The sequence below is a fragment of the Plecotus auritus genome, assembly GCF_963455305.1.
Source record: "Plecotus auritus genome assembly, chromosome: 1".
Classification (NCBI taxonomy): Eukaryota; Metazoa; Chordata; class Mammalia; order Chiroptera; family Vespertilionidae; genus Plecotus; species Plecotus auritus.
In genome coordinates this window covers 166,562,290-166,575,111 of record NC_137770.1, presented here as the reverse complement: position 1 = coordinate 166,575,111, position 12,822 = coordinate 166,562,290, and positions in this window count along the sequence as shown.

Sequence of the window (12,822 nt, the reverse complement as noted above, 5' to 3'; positions counted from 1 at the left end):
CATAATTCCATGCTCAAGGCTTGAAATGTTTCTCTTCTCTGATATTCTAAGCACCATGAGAGCAGAGACCATTTATTCACCACTGTATTCTCAGAACATTATATAGAACCTGATATTTTTATAGGTGCTCAATAAACACTTATTGATTGGTGAATATGAATCCTATTATTTAGTTCCACACTTAAGTATTTAAAGCCCAGGATAAGAACAACCAACAACAACAGAAAAAAAAAATTCTAAGAACTTAAATTAACAGTAGGTTCACTATGTTCCAGAACTGTAAAGTAGTTTCAAAGTCTAATGCAAGCTTTGATTATATTGGTACAGATGAAGACCAAATCAGGAACTAGTAATCCTGCTTTGTTCTGTACTCATCAGATCATATGTTGTAAGAAATTTTTGACAATGTGGAGTCAATTAGGAGAAGGGGAAAATATAGTACTGAAATTAATCATTCATACATCATTAAAGGAATTAAGGAACATCAAGGTGAGATATGATCATTCTTCAAATATGGGACCTATGTTATAAAAGATGAATTGGATTATTCCATGTAACCAAGGGCATATAAAATATGCTAAGATCAATTGTGACTCAATCTTAGAATAATTGTTTTAGTAATTATAGCAGAGAAAGAATGAAATTAGCTAATTTTTCTTTGAGGTGCTATGCTCATTATCTGGGTTGATAATGACTTAGTCTATAAAGATAGGTTAAACCCATAGAACTTGAAAATTGTTATTTCATTATATATATATATATGTGAAATATAAAATTGAATGCTAAATACTAATGATTTGTGCTATTAGCCTTAGAATATGTAAAATAATATTTGGATGTCTAATGAAAAGTTTTAATTATTTCCATTATTATTTCAGGGATATATACCAACTAAAAAAAATCTGTGACTCACTTCAAAAAGATATCTTTATTTTTTAGAATGCTTATTGCATATTAGTTGTTAATTTCTGTAAGAAATTAGTAAATAAATAATAATTGGAATAAGCTAACTGTCTGAAGTACTTGTCCAAGTTTATTTTCATTTAATTGAAGCAGTTAAGAATTTACATAAGCATACCAAAAGGCATTCCACATCATACGTTATCAGGAAAATTAAATGAAACAACAATGAGAGATCACTACACACCTATTAGAATGGCCAAAATCCAGAACACTGACACCAAGTGCTGACAAGAATGTGGAGCAATGGAAATGCTCATTCATTGTTAATGGTATTCAGGGGTCCTCAAACTTTTTAAACAGGGGGCCAGTTCACTGTCCCTCAGACCGTTGGAGGGCCAGACTATAGTTTTAAAAAAAAAAAAACTATGAACAAATTCCTATGCGCACTGTGGGCCTGGGACGAGTGGGCTGCTAAGCAGGACAGGCAGCGGCACCCGGCGGGCCGGATCAATGCCCTTGGCGGGCCGCATGTGGCCCGTGGGCCGTAGTTTGAGGACCCCTGAATGATACCAGTACTTTGGAAGCTTTTGGCAGTTTCTTATGAAACTAAACATATTCTTACTATATGATACATTAATTACATTCCTTGATATTTACCCAAAGGAGTTGAAAACATGTCCACACAAAAACCTGCACATGGGTGTTTGTGGCAGCTCTATTCATAACTTACAACAACCAAGACGTTCTTTAGCAGGTAAATGAATAAATAAACTGTAGTACATCCAGACAATGAAATGTTATTCATCACTAAAAATAAATGAACTATCAAGCCATGAGAAGACATGGAGGAAAGTTAGATGCATGTTACTAAGTGAAAGAAGCCAATCTGAAAAGGCTACATACATACTGTATGATTCCAACTCTATGACACATAAATAGGTGGAGCACAGAAGAGTTTCAGGATAATGAAAATACTCTGTTATGACATGATAATGGTGGGTACATGTCATCTTACATTTGTCCAAACCCATAGAATGTACAACACCAAGAATGAACCCTAATGTAAAGCATGGACTTTGGGTGATTATTATGTGTGAATGTAGGTTTATCAGTTATAACAATTGTACCACTCTGTGGATAATGATGATGGGGGAGGTTGTACATGTGTAGGAATGGGGAGTATATGAGAACTCACTATGCCTTTCTTGCAATTTTGTTGTAAACATAAAACTGTTCTAAAAAAATAAAGTCTTAAGCAAACAAACAAAAATTGTGCTGTCTCTACCATTATGGCATATTTACAGAACTGCCTACCTAAACGAGCAGGGCAACCCTAACTTGCTAACCAGCTAGTTACAGTGTCATCCCAATACACCAAGGTTATAGGTTTGATTCCCAGTCAATGAACATACAAAAATCAACCAATGAATGTGTAAATGAGTGGAACAACAAATCAATGTTAACTCTCTCTTTCCCTTTCTCTTTTTCTAAAATCAATAAATTTTTAAAAGTGTATATATTTTATACACTTAAAGAGCATGGCTAAGTCTATATTATAGAATAGTTACTAGCAGTTTTGTAGCTAAAAAGAAAAAAAAAGTGTTGTAGCAAAATTTTGTGGAGGCACTCTAACCCAGCAGTTCTGATTCTCCTGCAGCCTCCATGTCAAGAAACCTGGTACAGTGCAGATGAGAATATCTTTTTCAAAAGTTGCCAGTCCTTAAAGTAGCATTGATAAATTATAAATAAATATTTATTCATCTAAATCACCTGTTAAATAATAAAAAAGATAATCTAATTGCATACTGCCTCCTCTGACCTTTCACCCATATCAAGAAACAAGATGCTCTTGGCTCATGCATTTTCTCTTCCCTGTGGCTTCCTTTCTACCTCTCCAGGATTAGGCACAAACACTGCCATACACCGTATAATAGAATCTGATGGCCCTGTGGACTCCAAATGCAGGCTCCAGGCAAGAGCCCAGGTAGAGCAGCAAAGCAATGGATTGTAGCTGGGAACACATGCTAAGCTAGCCAGATGCTGGACTGAACTAAGGCATAGCATCTCTTGACACGAACTCTATTACTGGCCCTGATGTTCCATGGTGGGATGGACAGAGATGAGACACTGGGAAACTCCTTTAATTTTGCTTCCTGAATAAATCATCCTCTCCGGTGGGTCCTTGAAAATGCTTTTCCTCACAGCACTGAAAGAGCCCCACTTCCACTGGCAGCAGAAATATTACTGAGTTAAAATATATGAATTTTAAGTTGTTGATAGCTAAATTTCCAATGAAAAGTGTATATATTTTTAAAAGATTTTTACTTTATATATTTATATAAACTATATATAAAATACATATATATTATATATAATTTAATCTCCACTTTATTTCTCTCTTCCCATTTTTTCATTACCCAAGGAAAATCAATTTCCCATTTTATTTTAGATTCTCTTTGATTTGTAAATTGTAAGAAGGACTCTAATTCTTGGTGAAAAGTGTTGGTGAACTAGTAATAAGTTGTCACAAGAAGAAAACATCTTAAGTATAGCATTTAGATTTTTAAAAATACCATCAATATCTTGTGAAGGCAGCCTGCATTCTGATGCATATGCTTGCTAGCCCCAACCCCCTTTCCACTTGTGTCCTAGCTAGCCTTGCAAAAACCTTTTTCCCTGAATACTTCCATTTTACAGAGGCCATAAACCATGAACCATACACAACCCCCAGAAGGGGTTGGTGGCACTGGCGCCAGCCAGGCCAGGCCTTTGGGTGTAGTCTCACTTCCTCCATTCCAACTCATGGGGGCTACAAGTCCAGAAGCTTGGTCCATATTTGGGAGACAATGAAACTAAGGGGATAAAAGGGAAAGCCCCCTGCAGATTTGGGCCTCAGATTTGGGATCCAATTCCCCTGGGCCATTCAGCACCGGTGCTTCCTGAAATAAAGTGTGTTCCTGATATTCTGAGCGCCCGTTGTGTGTTTTCCCATCACTTGGTAAATTTTGCAGCAATCTAAAATGCTCAAATTGCCTCTAGTTGCCATCAACATCATTTCCTCTTACAGACTGCCTCTCCTCACATCCTAACATGCAAAATAAAGAACCCAAAGAGTTGTATGATTTCATTGTTTTTCTGTTTTGTTTAATTAGTTGTGCTGTTTTCCCTTGGCTGACAACAGTCCACTGTGAATCAACTCTGATTTGGATTACTCTAAAATCTCAGTCTTGTTTTCATATAAAAATGTATATAGTTCATTTTAGTAACAAGAGTGCTCACTAAAATTCTAATTATATCCCACTATTCTCTGTAAGTCCACTTTTTCTTCAAAACAATGCCTAAATTAATCCTTTTCATTTTGTGTCTTTGTAGTTCATGCTTTGTTCTTAATGCTTCCTCCTATGTTACCTAATCACATCAAAACAATAAAACTTTGCCTTTAATATTTTTTAAAAAGAGAAAATATTATAGTACTTAAGGTCACAGATATCTGGATATTCATACCAAAACATAATTTTTATTCAAAAAATTTCACTTAAGTATTATTCTATTCAACTTAATTTTTCAGCACTGGAAATACTCAGAGAGACTCTTAATCTGCTAGGTTAGTGAAAGCTCTATGAATAGTTCTTATTCATCAGTCTCAAACAGGATAATTGACTTCAGAACCCAAGACAAAAAAAGGTTTGAAAAAGGATGTGGCCAGGTGGTAAAGGAAGTAAATGTTTTTAGGGCTCTTTAATAACAGATTTTGAAAGAGGGGGTGAAAACACCTTTGTAGGTTCCTTGGATAATCTCTTAAACATGCAAATAAATGACTAAGTTAGAGGAAACCAATTTAGCAATGATGGGGCATATTTCCGTGGCATTTGGGGATTATGTTAAAACTGGTGAGAATTAAACCTAAATCTCAAGGGTCTCATCTACAAAGGCAGGAGTAAATGAAGAAGAGACCACAAAACTGAGAAGACTACTGGGCTGGGATTTTAATCACTGGCACCATGTAAGATTCTCTTGTACTCCATCATGCCATATGGGGATTAAATGATTTCTCTGTCTTTTGAATTTCATGGGTTCCAAGTGGATTTTAATGGATTTCAGATGATTTCACTACAGTGCTGAGAAACCAATCCACATTACTGAAAGCATGGGCAGTTTTACAATATATTTCTACTCAGTTCATTAACTATGACAATGCCACTCATTGTATCTCTTTTAATCTCCTATAAAAATAATTATTCATGACAATATTATGTTGACAAATTGATAATACAACAAGCTATTTACCTTTTTAAGACTTATAAACATCAGGTTGTAAGTGGAATATCAAGAAAATGTAAAAATATGCTGTTATAGAAGAAAACAACTATGCATTCATTTTAAATTATCAAAAGCCAAATTACCAATAAAAAGAGTTTCAAACTGATACTATTGCTAGTTTCAGGAGAAAGAAATATTCAAGTTTCTAAATCTAAATACATAAGTGAAAGTACATAGAGACAGTAGTTTTAAAACTAATCATCTCACTTGTGGCCTTGTTTTGAAACCATGTACATGCAGACAGATATTATAGAATTCTGATGTATTTTTTAATAATATTGGGTGCCGCCAAAACCGGTTTGGCTCAGTGGATAGAGCGTCGGCCTGCGGACTGAAAGGTCCCAGGTTCGATTCCGGTCAAGGGCATGCACCTTGGTTGCGGGCACATCCCCAGTGGGAGGTGTGCAGGAGGCAGCTGATCGATGTTTCTCTCTCATCGATGTTTCTAGCTCTCTATCCCTCTCCCCTCCTCTCTGTAAAATATCAATAAAATATATTTTTAAAAAAATATTGGGTGCCAATGTGTGCTATTCTCTGGAGTCATCTTTGGAATAACATAACATATTCTTGCTCTTCAACTACTGGGGGAAAGGGAGGAGAGCAATAAACAGGGAGTAACAATACAACAGTGTTATAAGCGGTGTGGAAGAGTTAAGTACAGGGTGCCATGGGAGCAATTGAGGGATGCCTAGCCAAGAATGGTTAGGGGTGGGGAAAGATTGAAAGTTCAGCAAAGTTTTCTATGAAGCTTCCTGCTAGAAGAAAGAGAAGGATAACTTACCGAGGGGTCCACATTTCCTGCCTGTCAAATTAAAACAACTGGACTTAATTTGGACTTAAAATGTTAATTCCAGGTTGACTCATTATGTGAAAGCACTAGTACAACCAAGGCGATATCAATGTTTGATATGTCTGCATCTTTCTCCAGAAAAGTTGCTGAGTTGATGATCTTTCCTAAAGATTCAGCTCAACAGAAAGAAAACTATTAATCTAGTGAATTTTCTGTATAATAAAATACCAATAATTATAATATTCCTAAATGGCTATTTAAAACTGTTGTTACAGTAGGCAGTTAGTTAGACATTGACAAAAAGGAAGGGAGCAACTGGAACCAGACATCTGATTAATCCGGATTAACTAGGAAAGGACAGTTTCACAGTCATTCGGGGCATCCAAATAGCAGGAAAGACACTTTCGGTCACCCCAGGGAACAGCCTGCACTGTTCTACCAGATTAATGGGGTGGGGAGGGAGGAAATGGCCAAGGGAAATTTCTTTCACTGAGTGCATGCATGGTAGAAGCCAAGATAGTGCAGAGGGATTCCTTTTACTAAGCACACGCTCAGTAAAAGCTAAATGACAAAGCAGAACCATGAGGCATGCACAGAAGGAGCCAAAATGCTGACCATAAAAGGAGGAGGGCACTAGCCTGGGAAAATCTGGGGAAAGTATCCAATTGGAAAGAGACTGGGTGCGGGGAGGACACAGACACAGTCCTGGAAGAGCTAGTAGAAAGACTGGGTTGTTTGAATGAAAGCCTGCTCTTCCCAAATCCAAGGGAATATGTGGAAGCTAGACAAAGAACCCAGCACGCGCCCACCTTGAGCATGCCCATGCCCTTCTCTCAGCATGTGCTTTTTGCCTTTTTTTTCTCCTAAATTCTAAGGTTTCCCACCAAACTTGCAACCAGGGCAACAGCAAGCAGCAGCAGAGGACACTTCTTTGCCTCTGTCCATGCAGCTGCTACTACAGCCTGCCCACCCTCTGCCTCGCCGAGGGCATACTATCTCTTTTCACGCTAATAAATATTGCCACTGTCGCTTAAAATCTTCATACATGTGGCTTTAAAATTCTTTTCCTGCGATACTGCAGAAGAGTCCCACCCTGGTCCCGGTCTTCCTCCAATAACACCATCAAACTAAAAATTTTATATTTAAAAATATGCACTGTACAATATGCAAACATTTGTTATATGTTTATTAGTCACTGCCAGTAATGGAGTATTTTTAACATTTTTTTCACTAAACTATAATCAGACATTAATTGTTCTTTAATTTTTTAAAGTCATCCCAATAGTCTTACCAAATGTCATCCTAGTACATATGTATGTATGTATGTGCATATATTTAGTTAAAAACATATAAGGAAATACAGCAAAATGATGGTTATCACAATGCCAAAATATGCCTCCTGAGATCTGTATCCATTTTAGTTTTGTTTTCAGACAGTAAAGCTATAGGATTTCAGTTAAGTAATTAAATGGAGTACAGATGATATTTTCCAGTATTTGTACAGTGCCCTTATAATTTACATTTTTTAAAAGAAATGAGCAAGTAGCTTGCTCAAAACCAGAAAGGTTAGCAAGATATATTCTTAGCATTTCATCTGTGAGGCTTGATTAAATATCTTAATTAAAATCACATAACAATGAATTAAGGAATAGATATGACAGAAGGTTTTACTCACATAAGATACTAACTCACCTGTGGTTTAGTAGAATGATTTTAAAACTAGTAATCGAAAATTTTAGAATTAAAAAATATTGCCTTTATTCATCAGATGTGATTATAATTAGTTGAGTTATATCAAGCAATGCTCAGCATGCAGTTTTACTGAAACACAAAGGAAACAAAATATTGAAAACAACTTTTTCTCATAAACAGAGTTCACCTGAACCCTAAATAAGCAATATTTTTAAAAAGTGAATATATTCCCATCTATTCTAAAATCCTACATAAATACCAAGCTCCATTTGTGAAATGATTCTAGGTTAATAGGACATACATATGTAAACGTGAAAAAATAAGAAAATATAAAAGATTTAACAACTGTGGATTAAGAAAAGTGAGTAACAGTAAATTCTTTTCAAAAAATATGTGATGGGGAGAGCATGTGAGAGGGGATCTGGAAACTCACTTATTTTAAAAAGTAAAACTAGATAACAGATTGCCACAGCAAATATTTTTTTTGGATCACAAAACAGCTCTAAAATGTTGCTAAAGTATATCTGAAGATACGTTTGTGTTTTCCTGTAAGTGGTGTCTCTTATCTAAAAGGAAAATAAGTAAGACAGAGGAACATGATAGCCATGGAAAAGGATGTATCAAGCACAATTAATGGAAGGTGTCCACCATGGATGTTACATAATGAACTATGACCACTCTGACTAAAAATGAGGCCATGGAAGTCTTAGAGGAAAACAAGAACAACTGTTGAGGGTTCCTTTAAGATAAAAATTTAAGCTATCATTTTCAGAAATATGACCCCAAAAAATCATAGCTTTTGTGTATTGTTACCTTATTTCTTTGGCATTTTAAAACACAGTCCTAAGTTTACATTTTAAGGGATTATAAAACAACATCTAGGGGACATTGTAAGTTTTAAAAGGCTGTAAACAAGCCCCAGTAGCCAAATGCTGGCTTTATACTCTGCATGAAAACTTTGCAAAGAGCACCATCTTCAGGCCTTTAACAGAATGCTGAGCTCAGTTATAAAGGTGTCTATTCCCATTTTCCCTAAAGAGCTCCTCCACTGTTGATTGTCTTCTGATTCATTCTGCATTAGGATGAAAAATGTTAAATGGAGCACATTTATTGAATATTAGAGGCCCGGTGCAAGAAATTCATGCATGGGGGGTGGGGAGGGGAGTGTCCCTCAGCCCCTCAGCCCAGCCTGCACCCTCTCCAGTCTGGGACCCCTCGAGGGATGTCCGACTGCCTGTCCACTGGGATTGGGCCTAAACGGGCAGTCGGACATTCCTCTCACAATCCAGGACTGCTGGCTCCCAACTGCTCACATGCCTGCCTTCCTGATTGCCCCTAACCGCTTCTGCCTGCCAGCCTGATCACCCCCTAACCACTACCCTGCCAGCCTGATTGATGCCTAACTGCTCCCCTGCCAGCCTGTTTGTCCCTAACTGCCTTCCCCTGCAGGCCTGGTCACCCCTAACTGCCCTCCCCTGCAGGCCTGGTACCCCCCAACTGCTCTCCCCTGCAGGCCTGGGTCCTCCCCAACTGCCCTTCCCTGCAGACCCAGTCACCCCCAACTTCCCTCCTCTGCCGGCCAGGTCACCCCTAACTACCCTCCCCTGCAGGCTTGATCGCCCCCAACTGCCATCCCTTGCAGGCCTGGTTCCTCCCAACTGCTCTCCCCTGCTGGCCATTTTGTGGTGGCCATCTTGTGTCCACATGGGGGCAGGATCTTTGACCACATGGGGGCAGCCATCTTGTGTGTTGGAGTGATGGTCAATCTGCATATTACTCTTTTATTAGATAGGATAGAGGCCTGGTGCATGGGTGGGGGCCAGCTGGTTTGCCCTGAAGGGTGTCCCAGATCAGGGTGGGGGTTCCCTTGGGGTGTGGGGCGGCCTGGGTGAGGGGCCTGTGGTAGTTTGCAGGCCGGCCATGCCCCCTGGCAACCCAAGCAGAGGCCCTGGTATCTGGGATTTATTTATCTTCTACAATTGAAACTTTGTAGCCTGGAGTGGAGCCAAGCCTTCTGCTCGCTCTGTGGCGGCAGCCATTTCTGTTGGGATTTATTTATCTTCTATAATTGAAACTTTGTAGACTTAAGCGGAGGCCAAAGCAGGTCAGGGCTGCAGAAGCTTGGCTTCCTCCATCGCCACGGGCAACCCTAGCCTCCTGCTCTCTCCAGCTCTGTGGCTGCTGCCATTTCTGTTGGGCTTTATTTATCTTCTATAATTGAAACTTTGTAGCACTGAGTGGAGGCCTGGGCCAGCAAGGGCAGGCGGAAAGCTTGGCTTCCTCCATTGCCAAGGAAACCCAAGCCTCCCTCCTGCTCTCTGTGGCTGCATCCATCTTGGTTGGGTTTATTTGCATATTCCTTCCTGATTGACTGGTGGGTGTGGCTGGTAGGCGTGGCTTGTGGGTATAGCGGAGGTACGGTCAATTTGCATATTACTCTTTTATTAGATAGGATGACACAATATTTCACAATTTTCCCTCATGCACCGTAATACTTCTTTACAAATCAGATTATTGCTCAAACACATCTATGCAATGGGAGAACATTAGCTCCATAGTTATTTCCTGAGGTTAATTCTAAAGAAGGAAGACTAAGGGAGAAAGGACTTTTATAGTTCATTTTCTAATTTTAGAAGCAACTGCTGTATAGTACATTTTTCTCATCTTCCAATTTCTCAAATCTCTTACTAGAATTAAGTTCTTAAACACAACATTTGCAAGGTTATGCTACAAGCTTGATTTGCAAAACAGAGACGACTTAAGCAAGATACACCTTTTCTCTCTGGTAAATAACATTCATTTCTTTCTCCATTTCTCCTTTCCACACTCTCACTAAAGTCAGGGAAAGTGAACATACAACAAACCTGGAAGGAGTTAGATGGTGCAAGTAATCCACTATATCTTTAAATCCTGACTTTTTAATCTTTAAACTCCTATACAAGGCATTGGCTTCTTATCTCAAGGAATGAGACGCATCCCCAGATAGACCAGCTTTCAGATCTCACATTTACTCATTAAATGTGTTTACGCATTAAAGCCAAGCAAATCCTGGAACGGAGGTATAAAAGAAAAACAGAGAACCCACCAAAGAACTACTCTTCACACCCAGGACAGCAATAGAGAATGATTTAGACAACCAATCATAAATATTTACACAGTTAAGAATACAAATCCACCACTGGCCATAAATTTTTATCATTAAAATTTCAAATAAAATTTTATGAACACATTCTAATGACCTTCATGAAGACATTTCAATATCAAGATTACATAAGTAAAACATTCATTCAACAACAGGAATCATATCTAATATGAAATCTTAAATATTCCCCTTACGTACACAGTTCAGAATTGTTGTATTCTAAGTGTGGAACTTTTTCAAAAAATGTGAAGACTATAGCTGCTCCTGGCCTCAGCTCTTCAAAAACAAATATGACACAAGGTTGAAAAGAATCATAGAACCTCGGGTTTGGAAATATCATTAAAGAGAATTAAATCCAACCACCTCTAATGACAGAGCCACCCTTATCAAGGGGTTATCCAGGCATTGTGCAAAACCCTCACTATTCCTATCTGACCATAGGAAATTCATCTTTATATTTAGACAAAAATCCTTCCACTATAGTCTCATCTAGGGGTTATGTCCATTTTCTGGAGGATGTAGAATAAACTTTCTTCCAGGAAAGCCCTGAGATAGTTGAAGATTATTCCCAGTCATTCCCCTGAGCTTTTCTTTCTCTTAAGTCATCACAGGTCTGTTCACTCTTTCTATATGGAATGATTTTAAAGCCCTTGTCTTCCTGGTTCATTCCTCAAGAAGTATAATTTGACCTATTCTTTTTTGTAAGATTTTTATTGATTTTTAGAGAGAGGAAGGGAGAGGAAGAGAGAGAGAGAAAAAAAAAAAAGCATCAATGTGAGAGGGAGACATCTATCAACTACCTCCTACATGGCCTCTACTGGGGATCAAGCCTGCAACCAGGTCAACCTTTGATACACAGGATGACTCCCAACCAAGTGAGCCACCCAGGCCAGGTCTGACATATTCTTCAAAGTGTGATACCAGGACTGAATACAATCCTCTAGAAGTGTCTTTGACAGAGCTGGGTGGAGCCATCTAATGCCTCTTATGTAGTAGATGATAGATTTTTATTAATTTAACTTAGTTTAATTAGATTCATTTTAATCAGCACTGGGGAAGTGAAGAGTAGGACACCAGAAGCTCATTGCTTGCTAAGGAGATGTGCAAGTTTTCTATTCTTATGTTCTTTTCTCCGTCTGTGTTATTCCCACAAAGAAAACAGCTATCAGAAATAGACTCCCTAGAAAACTGAATGTATCAAGAAATAAATATGTCACTTAGAAAGACAAATGTATTTTTCTTATGCTGAGCTATTAAGCTTTACAAGGAGTTTTTATAGGATTTGATGTATTACATAAGGAAAATATAATAAAACGTTCTCATTTCTTTTGTATAGAAAAAGTCAATGTTTGCTAAATATTTATATGTAAAATATAATTCATGAAATGGAAGGAGTTAGACTGATTTATGACTATATCATTACCATTAAACTAAGCTGGAATATAACTTAGAGTATCTCTGATTTATGATTTTAAAAGATCAAAACCAACCAAACTGTTCATTTTGTGTCTTATTTATCAGTGACAGTATAAATTTAGCCCAAGAAGAGTCTTATTTTAAGCCTATACAGTCAATAAAATTCATTGTGTATGCATATATATATATATATATATATATATATACACTAATAAAAGAGAAACATGCAAATTACCGTCACTCCGTATGCTACCAGCCAATCAGAGTCAGTATGCAAATTAACCTGAAAACATGGCGGCAGCCCCGCTCCCCCACAGCTCCAGGCCTGTAGGGGTCAGAGAAGTCAGACGCCAGCACCTGAGGCTGGCTGCAGCCTGGGAGACGAAGAAGCCGCCTGCCCCCTGATCCCAGGCTGCAGCCAACAGCAGAAGCCTCACGTCCGCCTGCCCCATGTCCTGGGGGAGACGGAGAAACCAGGCCCCAGCGCCTGAGGCTGGGTGTGGCCTGGGAGATGAAGAAGCTGCCTGCCCCATGATCCCAGGCCGCAGCCAGCCAGAGA